We start from the raw sequence: 10,357 nt of genomic DNA on the forward strand, positions 1-10,357 counted from the left end.
AGATTAACCAAATGGCAATACAAGAGTGAAAAGCATAATACATAAATAATAACAGTCACTTATATTTAAGCTCTTGAGGAAAACGTATTTTTTTAAAAAGAAAATTTGTATATGTTTAATAATCTTAATTCCACCTGTGACTCACTGAATTCTCACATGTGAATCTTGGGTAAAAATGTCTGTAAGACTCTTTATTTTTAATCAACCAGCAAAAAAGAGGACGTGTGTGTGTGGACTGAGTGACAGAGTACCAGTTCTGAGTGAAGGTGTCAAGTGAGAGCAAACATCAAAAATGGGGCCAGGTGCTGGTGGCTCTTTCCTGTAATCCTATAATCCTAGCTACTCAGGGGGCTGAGATCTGAGGATCAAGGTCCTAAAAGCCAGCTGGGGCACGAAAGACCATGAGAGGCCTGGTGGAAAGTGCCTGCGGGAGGCGGGCGGGCAGGCGCGCAGAGCTGGCCGCCCCGGGGCTTGGCGCAGGAGCCTGAGCTGGAGCAGACGTGGAGCCGGACCAGGGGTCCGAGTGGCTGATGGCAGGGGCCGGCCCGCGCCCCTCCCTTCTCCTCTTCCTCCTCGTCCTGGTCCTCGTTCTCCACCTCTACCTCCTTGGCGGAGGCGGCAGCAGCAGCAGGCTGAGAGCTCGGCGAAGCCTGGAATCTGGTCGGGGAAATGGAAAGGAAGGAGAAACCGAAGCCCACCCCGGATTCCCTGGTGCAGCTGATGAACGACGAGAAGCTCACGAGCAGCCGCCCAGCTTCTGCGGGATCCTCAACCACCTCGAGCGGCTGCTGGATGGAGTTTAGTTTCGTGGGGAGAATCCTTGGACCGAGAGGACTGAGCGCCCAGCAGCTGGAAGCAGACACAGGATGTGAAGTAATGGTTCAGGCCAAGGCTCAGTGAGGGATAAAAAGAAGGAAGAACAACATGGAGGCAAGCCCAGCTGGAGCATCCGAATGAAGATTTCCATGTGTTAATCACTGTCGAGATGCTCAGCACAGAGCAGAGGTCACATTGAAGAGAGCAGTGGAGGACGTGAAGACATGGCTGGTCCTGCAGCAGAAGGAGAGCAGGGCCTGAAAAGGTGCAGCTGACGGAGCTCGCCATTGTGAACGGCACCTATGGAGAGGCCAACACTAAATCACCAGCCCTGGCCTTTTCTCTGCAGCAACTGCCAGGCTGCTCCAAGGACCCTTCCTGGGCCTGCGCCTGTCCTCCCACCAGCTGCCCTGCGTGCGCCACGCCGGCTGGCCCGACCACAACGCCTGTGATCAGACAAATACAGACCGCTGTCATGCCAAACGGAGCTCCTCACCCAATGGCTGCACTGGTCCTCCAGGGCCCGAGGCTGGGTTCATCCACACGCCCTAGGAACACCTCTGTACATTGGCACCAGCTACGTCAGTCCTTGAGTACCCTATGGAACCCAGGGGTGCATTAGGTGCGGTGGCTACTAAAGTTCAAAGGCACGATGTGCGTGTCCATCCTGACCAAAGGATTGTGACCGCAGACCAAGCCGCCACCGGCCACTAACCTATGACCTTCTGACCTCTGAACTCTTCACCCAGTGATGACCTGACCAGGCCTGCCTGCTGCTCAGTTAACTGGTAATTGCCTTTGCTTGCCTGTGGTCAGTGCAGCGAGCTGAGGCGCTTGTCCGTTCGTCTTACCATCGAACCACACAAAAGACAAAAGAAATTGTCCTCCAACTCAGCATTTTTTTCCTCCCTTATTGGGGTGAAAGTGGTTCTAGAACCTGCACTGCATAGTAGTAAAGCAACAAGGCCCAGTTCATCCCACAGCACTGATCATCTTTCAATGTCCTACCTTAAGTGAACGGTAAGAAGAAAGGGAGACAGATGGCCCTTAACTACTCAGATGACAGAGGCAGTTACTGTGAGAGACTCTAGGAATCTTTGTCTTCTTTTTTTTTTTAAAGAAAAAATAATATTTATTTGCAATATAAACAAAGTCCCGCCGTCAGTTCGGGATATAGATAGATAGATAGATAGATAGATAGATAGATAGATAGATAGATATAGATGTGTGTGTGTGTGTGTGTGTGTGTACATCTATGTTAGGGTCACAAATTTTCCTTCATTAAGATCACAAAGCAAAACCGGCCACCCTTCAGCATACCCTCATTTATACAATTCTAATGCATCTTTCTGGATTTTCATTTTAAAAAAATAAGAGAGAGAAAAGAGAGAGAGAGAACCATATACAGCATGGAAGATTTTTTTTAACTTCTCAGCGGTGGCAAGATTTGAACCCGTGGCCCTGAAGGATCCCTGAAAATCACCCACCCTCCCCATGAGGTATGACGTCATAGGGGCAGGATTTCCACAGCCTCTCCTCAGGGACCCTAACCCAGTGTCCCCCCCTCCCCTCCAATCACCCCATTATGACCCCAACCTCCCAGGTCTTCATGACCTCCCTTGAGGCTTGAGAAGGAGGGGGGAGGGGTGTAACAGAATCCGTGGCTTTGTGTTGTAGGGGAGGGGGAGGGGGTTGGCTGGGTGTGGGGGGGGTTCCTTTGTACAAGTCTGTCCTTACCCCACCTGTCGTGCCCCCTTTGACTGGAAAAGGGTGTGAGAGAGAAGTAGGCAGCACAGCCTCTTAGCTCCCAAGATGGAGACAGACATTGTGGATAGGTTTATAAAAGGACCCAAGGCCTGGGCCCTTAGTTGGGGCGGGGGGGGGCATTAGTGAAGAAGCTAGCTCTTCCAGAAGGATCTGTCAGGAGGAAATGCAGGCTTTTCACACATGTGCAAAATACATTTTGGTCAACATCAACACGGGAAGTTTTGTCTTTTCCATTAAGAACAATACCAACAAAGAAACAAAACAACACAACACAACAACAACAAAAATCCCACACATCCATCACTTTGTTGTTCCCCCCCCCCCAAAACAAAGAGGAAAAGAAAAAAAAAGAAAAGAATCAGAAGAAAATTCTGTCTCTCTCTCCTAGAGTCAAGAGAGGGATGCCATACTGGGGTTTATACAATCCATTGCTGCATGTCGCCTGAAAATAACACTTTTTGTTGTTGTTGTTCGTTTTTAAAAAAAAAACAAGAGAGAGAGAGAGAATAAAGGGAAGATATCAAGAAGAAGAGTCTGAACACTTCTTGTATTCCAGGGAGCTTTGATATTTTTGTTAACCTGCCAAAAGTAAAAAGTAAACTCGCATCCACGGACAATGTCTGGTTTTTGTTTTTGTTTTTTTTTAAATAGCCAGATTGACTGAGCTATCAGCAGAATGCAGTGTCCTGGGTCAGAAACGGGGTGCTCTCTCTGGCTCCCCCAAAAGCCACGCGTCATCCGAGGGCCACGGCGTCTCTGCGGAGTCCTGCCACGATCCATCCAAGACCCCCCCTCTGACCTGTGGGCCCGGCCACTGCGTTAGGGCCTGGGCCTGGGTACAGACTGGTGACGGGTGGATGCCTGTGGGCAGGCCGCGCCAGGCCAGGCCCGGGGCCCGTCCTCACGTGGATTCGAGCATGTTGAGGGGGTACAGGTTGTGGTTGGCGGGCGTGGAGAAGTAGACCTGCTCGCTGGGCGTGTGGCTGTCGCACGGGCTGCTGAGCCCCAGGGTCCGCCCGAAGCCCAGCAGCTGCCCCATGAAGTTGAAGTTGGGCAAGATGTTGGACTTTTTCCTCTTGACGAAGTCGCAGGCGTCGTTGAGGGACAGGTTCAGCTTCTGCATCAGGTAGGCCACGGTGACTGTCACGGAGCGGCTGATGCCTGCCAGGCAGTGAACCAGGACCCCACACTTGTTGGAGCGGGCCTCGTCGATAAAGCTAATGGCCTCAGGGAAGAATTGGGAGAGATTATGGCTCCAGTGGTTGGAGATGGGAATCTGCTTGTGGGTGAACTCGCCACCGTGCTCGAAGGCGTTGGGGAGGTTGGGGGTGACATTGAGAATGTACTTGATGCCATATTTGCCCAGCACGTCCAGATTGGTGGAGTCCTTGGCACAGCCGAGGTAGAGGTAGGGCAGAATTTGCACGGGGAAGCCTGGCTGGCTGGCACGGGGCTGCCATCCGACTCGGTGGCACTGCTGGGCAGCTCCCGGTCCGACTCACCATCAGAGCAGTCTGAGCTGATCCGAAGCCCCCCCAGCCCCAGCACCGAGGTGGGCAGCGAGCCGCTCGGCGAGGACGAGCTGTCCACGTTGATCTCGCAGTGCTCGGAGTACTCGTTCTGGAACTTGTTGAAACCACCCTGGAGGTAGTAGGCCTGGCAGCCGTCGTCCTGCAGCTTCTGCAGCAGCAGGCCGAGGATGGAGCTGGGCGTGCCCGCCTCGGGCTGCCACTCCGGGGTGGCCTCCTCATAGAGCAGCACGGTGGGGGCCTTGCAGCGGGTGGCGAAGCGCTCCTTGTAGGCGTGGTTGGGGATGATGGAGCGGATGGGCAGGTTGCCCTTGCGCAGGCGGCGGAGCACGAGGCCCGGGATGGCCAGGTTGATGGCCATCTCGATGTGCGACGACTGGAACAGCTCCTGTGGCTGGCAGTCAAGCAGCAGTAGGGAGGCCCCGCCGCGCCCCTCCAGCTCCTCCTGCAGCTACTTGGCACTCTTGCAGGGCATGGCTCCCAGGACACCCTCCACCTGCCGCGCGCCCGCGCCTGGCTCCGCTCCCGCCCGGCTGTCCCCAACCCCCACGCTCCCCGGAGCCCACATGGGCGCCGCCCTCCACAGGGGGACGCGCAGCTGGGTTTTCAAGGGAGGCGTGGGGAGCGGGGGGGGGGGCAGGGCCGGCGGCCCGGGACCTGGGGGGGATGGGGGGGCTGGGGAGGACAGGGGACGACCCCGGTCCCCGGGTGCCCGGGCCAAGGCGGATGCCCCACTCCGCCCCGCCCCACCCTGAGCCCTCTGGAGAAGACTCACGGCTCCCAGCCTGCCTAGCCCTTCCTGCCCAGGGCTCCCTGGCCAACCCGCCCGCCCAGCCCCACCGGCCCTCCTCACGCGCCCCATGGCCTGACAGCCTCTTTGTCTTCTTGTATCCAAGTCAATGCTCTCTCTGAATGTACTGCGTGGTGGTGCATCATGCATGAACCTTTGGTCAGGGTTGTCATTGGTGAAGTGGTTTCACACTGTAGTCAAAACTTGAGGTGCTGTTGAGTCACTACCATGCCCTGCAAGGGGGCAGAAGTTGCAGCCTTTTTTTATATTGCCTGCCAAAATTTGAAGTATTAGAAGAAATTGTGCCATGGGACAAAAACTTATCGAGTTTTCAAAAGTAATACAAACAACAAAACTGCAACACTATTTTTAAAAAGATGACTGAGTTAAAATTATTGAACCATTATTTTACACCTCCTTAAAAAATATTTGAGAACAAGGTACATGCATTATGTGTCACATTACTGTGCAAACTGTTAAAATTTTTTTTTTTGCCAGTCCTGGGCTTGAGCTCAGGGCCTGAGCACTGTCCTTGGATTTTCTCAAGGCTAGAGCTCTACCACTTGAGCCTCAGCACCACTTCCGGCTTTTTTCTATGTATGTGGTACCGAGGAATCGAACCCGGGTCTTCATGCATGCTAGGCAAGCACTTTAACCACTAGGCCAAACTTCTGGCCCCTCAAATATTTTTTTTTAAACTTCCCTGTATAGAAAAAAAAATCATTAAGGATGTAAAAGCCATGCTTGCCTATTTGCTGTATACATGTAATGAAATTGTAGGTAAAGTGTAGTGCATTGAAACAAATGGACAAAAGTAGATACTATACAAGGGTGCTGGTGCAGAAAAAAAATATATTTTTGGAAATGTAGCATTTTATACTTTCAAGTGTTATTAAAAAAAGAAAAAAGAACAAAAAAAACCTTTATTTCATTAACTAATTTTTTCTGGTGGTTGTCAAGAAACAAAAGACCAAAAGAGCCTTTTTGTCTTTCTTTTTTATTTTTTAAGTATTGGAATAAGTCTAAAGAAAAGAAAGTGGATTATTTTTCTTCATGGTCATTTACTCAAGTGTCTTGTAAGATCAGCTCCTCCCTCAGAGGAAAAGTGAATGCATGCTACTCAGTCGCCCTGTATGTGAACGAAGATAGGAGGGAAGGTGAGAGTTGATGCTTTGAATTATACGATTTGTGCCGCGTTACCTTGATGCAAATTTGCCAAATCTGATACTGTGAAAAAAATTCATACTTTCCTTAGGTTTGACTAGTAAGTTTTAAAATGTCATTCTTTTAAAAATCATAATTGAGTACTTTGGGTTATTATAGTCTGTACTATTAGCCCAGAGGATTCTAAGACAAAATTATGTGAGATCTGCACATCATTTTACAGGCAAAATTAGAGCTTTATTTTCTTCAGAGAAGAGGGGATATCTAGGATTCTTTTTTTCCTCTTATTAATTGGAGATAATAGTATACCTAGCAGACTTCGTCACAGAAATGATCCTTTGTGATTTTCATTCTGAAAATGTTTCTAAGTGATCCACATTTAATCAGTCTTTATCTCCTACCAGATAACTTGTCCATCACTTTGCTGGCTTTAGTAGTCACCCCTAAACACACATTTTTGCCCTTCCCTGTTTTTTAAACTTTCAAAGAATGTGAAAAACTAGCATCATTGTGCATAGAAATATGGAACTGAATTTCAGTTTGAGCTTCCAGTTCCTTGTGAAGTTCAAACCATTTTGTAGTTGAAGTGATTTGTGTGCAAAGCCTTCATCTAAACACTTGAGTAAATAACCATGAACCGCTCAGTACCAGATGTGGCAAATCTCAAGTGACGGTGGACCCTTAGCTCATCAGCTCGGCCCTCTTCTGTACCTTCTCAGCTCCACAGTCAAGGTCAGCAGGAAGCCTAGTGGGCACCTTCAAGGTGACCTCTATCATCTTGTCTCACTTGGAACCGTTTTCACTTTATTTACTATGCAATAGACGTTGCTTCGAACTCAGCTAGCTTTGGTTTAATGTGCCACAGCTTTGTCTTTCTGTTACACATATAGTTGTTTTGATTTATTTACAACATATGCTGTGCCATTTTGGTTTTTATTTTGTTTGGTTGGTTAAATAAATTTGAGACACTCAAACACTTGAGGTGATAGTAACAAAATAATACCAGTATTTGATTCAGTTTCATCTCAACTGTGTTATACCTGGACATTTTAGATGTTTATCAAAGGTCTTTTATGGGGAAGAAAGTAAATGTATGAAACAATAAATGTGTGACATTTATGAGTGATGTTGGCTTTGAACAAACTTTTGAAAACTTAGTTGACAAAATTTTGGATCAACTGAAAAAAAGCATGACTTTTGAAATCTCTGAATGCCTTGGTTCTCAGTATTATCATTCTTTATTGAATTTATTTCTTATTAAAGTATGTAGTTTTTAAGACTTTTTCTGACAGTATTATGTAATTTTTTTGTGTGGGTAGATGGGAGTGTCACTTGTATGTTACCGTACAGCTGACATGTATTTTTTGTCTATTCTTTATTATCTTAGTAGTTTCATGCTATGTATGTACCATAACCAACCTATTGCCTATGAGAAACATGTAAGATAATGTATTTACAGCCATTGTTACAAGTTTATAATGTATTTTTCTGTCTTGTTTTATATGTATGTTATATAACATTCAAAAAGAATTTTTTTCTTGATTGAGAAAAGGATACAAATGCAAAATCCACAATTTTGATAACTGAAAATTGCCAATTGTTTTGCAGCACTTTATTATATTGGGTGTCTTGTCCTTCTTGGGCTTTTAGTTAGCTAATGAATGAATACATTAGACACTTTTGGGTTTTAGTTGGGATTTTACATAGCTTGCATTTTAATTCTTTGGTTTTTGCTGTTTCTATTAATCCATAGCATTATTTTAATAAATGTTATAATATCAACCTACTAAAAAAAAGAGTAAAAAGGAAAGAATGAGCAGAAAACCAATAGCAACAACGTCCATCAATTCAGTAGAGAGCTGAAGTGGGACACCTTGATGATTTGAGGAGAGCCAGGAGATGGGGTACTGTACATGAGGCCTGGTTTAATGGCTTCTGGGCTGTCTGATCATGAATCAGGTTCAGGTCAGAGGACAACGTCACAGGAACCTAGAGAGTCCCAAGTTGAAGACACAAGACTGACAGGTCCAGTAACCTACCATCCAGGTCCCTACCCCTGACACTCAGACATCAGGGAGGCCCATCACCCGGGGGGTGATGCAGTCAGGATGTTGCTCAAGGCTATTGCTCAGCCACCTGAGCCAAAGCACCACTCCAGATTTTTGAAATGTATGTGGTAGTGAGGAATGGAACCCGTGTCTTCCTACATGCCAGACAAGCACCCTACCACTAAGCCAAACTCCCAGCCCTGCAAAGAGAATTTTTAATAGCCTAAGAAACCTAGGCAGGAAAGCCTATGAGAGTCTCATCTTGTGCCGAAGGAGTTAAAAGAGTGAAATTGCAATTATCAGCTGTGCTGCTGTGACCCACTCGCCAAATTAGGGAGATAAATATTTATCGAAGGAATTCAAAGAATAAAACTGCAACTGCCAAGTGTGTTGCTTGGTAGAGAAATCTTTATCAATGGAATTAAGTCCCCGCCAACACATTTCCTTTTTGGCCAGTCCTGGGCTTGAGCTCAGGGCCTGAACCTGTTTTTGGACTTTCTCAAGGCTAGAGAGCCACAGCACCACGTCTAGCTTTTTCTATGTATGTGGTACCGAGGAATTGAACCCTGGTCTTTGTGCATGCTAGGCAAGCACTCTATCACTAGGCCAAACTCACGTGCCCCCCCCTTTTTTTCTGTGGGTCACGTGGCTTGAACTGTGCCTGGGAACTGTCCCTGAGCTCTTTTCAGCTCAAGGCTACCACCCTCCCCCTGGGTCTGGGTGGGAGGTGTCCCTGAGCTCTTCAGCTCAAGGCTACCATCCTACCCTTGAGCCAAGCACCACTTGTTTTCTAGAGGTTAGTTGGAAATAAGAGTCTCAGGTCCTTTTGTGCCTGGGGTGGCTTTGAACCTTGATCCTCAGATCTCAGCCTCCAGAGTAGATAGGATTACAGGTGTCAGCCATGTGCCCCAGACCTCCCCCTTTTAAATGGGAGCTTTCTGCTGACTTCATCAACCTCTCTCACTGTATCTGCCAGCCACTCTGTTCCCAGTTCTGCTTTCAGCCAGCTGTGATGAAAAAAAAATTGTAAACCTTTAAAAAAAAATCTAACGTTGGTAATCAGTTATATTTAGAATGTGAGCCTAACTCCTTGACAAGGGACAGTTTGGACTGGGATAAAAACCTACTAAACTGCTCTGCCCAGTGTGCCTGCTTAGCTCTGGGTAGAGTGAGGCATTGCACCCCTTTGAGCAAAAGTAAATTGCTTGACAAAATTTGTATCTCTTGTGTGTCTATTCATTCCTGACACTGGAGATTTGTGCTTTTTTGTTGTTGTTTTTGCCAGTCCTGGGGCTTGAACTCCTGGGTTTGGGCACTGTACTTGGACTTTCTCAAGGCTAGCACTCTACCATTTGAGACACAGCACCACCTTCTTGGCTTTGTATGTGGTACTAAGGAATCAAACTTTGTGCGTGCTAGGCAAGCACTCTAGCACTAGACCATGCTCCCCTCCTGCCCAGAGTTTCTAACAGGAGGGAGGAAAGGCCAGGAGCTGAGGCAATCTTGCACATCTGTTCACTTTTGAGCACTAAGTGGCAAGCATGAGAGGGCCAGGGCCCAGGCTCAGAAACAGTCTTTCCTGTCCAGTCTTGTTTCTATATTCAGGAAAATCCTTCCTAATGTTGGACCAAAGTCAACTCTAGTAATCAAAGAAATCCAGCTGCATTTAGATCTTTCAGGAAATACTAGCTTTTTAAAATAAAAATTAATATGTCAGTTAATTATCAAAAAAAAAGTTACTAGTAAGCAACTCGGAGTGTCACAGTGGACACACTAATCAGATCAGGGTGATAGGAAGAAGGGTAAAAGAAAGCATCCCCAATAAACTTAAAACCAGACTCTGCAGTTCAAGTGTAACTTGAAAAAGGAGCCAGGCTTCTTGGACAGAGAAACAAAAACTCCAGTAGAACCTGTTAACCAGTGAATATTGTTTACCTACGAGGCAGATCACAGGCAAAAACCCAACAAGAATCTCACAAAACATTGGACCACAGCACTCCTCTCTTAACCACAATGACCCAACATTTGTTGCCCTGGCTACAGAACTCCACTGCCTAGTGAGGAGCAGACAAACAGGGTATTCACACAGAAACAAAGGGACTAAGGACAGAACACAGGAGTTTGCCAGGTCTACAGAGGCAGAGCAGAAGGTTTTTATACAGACTTTTAAAATGAAGCTATAACTGATAGAGGAGCTATGTATTAGAAGGCAGGAAAGACAATGTATCTGAAGGAAACCACAG

The 10,357-nt window shown here is 47.2% G+C and overlaps 2 pseudogenes; one reads left to right on the forward strand and one right to left on the reverse strand.

The window, feature by feature from the left end:
• The first annotated feature begins 657 nt into the window (after nucleotides 1–657).
• On the forward strand, nucleotides 658–1,530 carry LOC150039945 (KH domain-containing RNA-binding protein QKI pseudogene; annotated as a pseudogene).
• Nucleotides 1,531–3,484: 1,954 nt separating this feature from the next.
• Nucleotides 3,485–4,602, reverse strand: LOC150039946 (dual specificity protein phosphatase 7 pseudogene; annotated as a pseudogene).
• Nucleotides 4,603–10,357: the final 5,755 nt, after the last annotated feature.

This window comes from Megascapheus bottae, unplaced genomic scaffold (genome assembly GCF_031878675.1).
Source record: "Megascapheus bottae isolate mThoBot1 unplaced genomic scaffold, mThoBot2.hap1 HAP1_SCAFFOLD_43, whole genome shotgun sequence".
In the NCBI taxonomy this organism is placed as follows: Eukaryota; Metazoa; Chordata; class Mammalia; order Rodentia; family Geomyidae; genus Megascapheus; species Megascapheus bottae.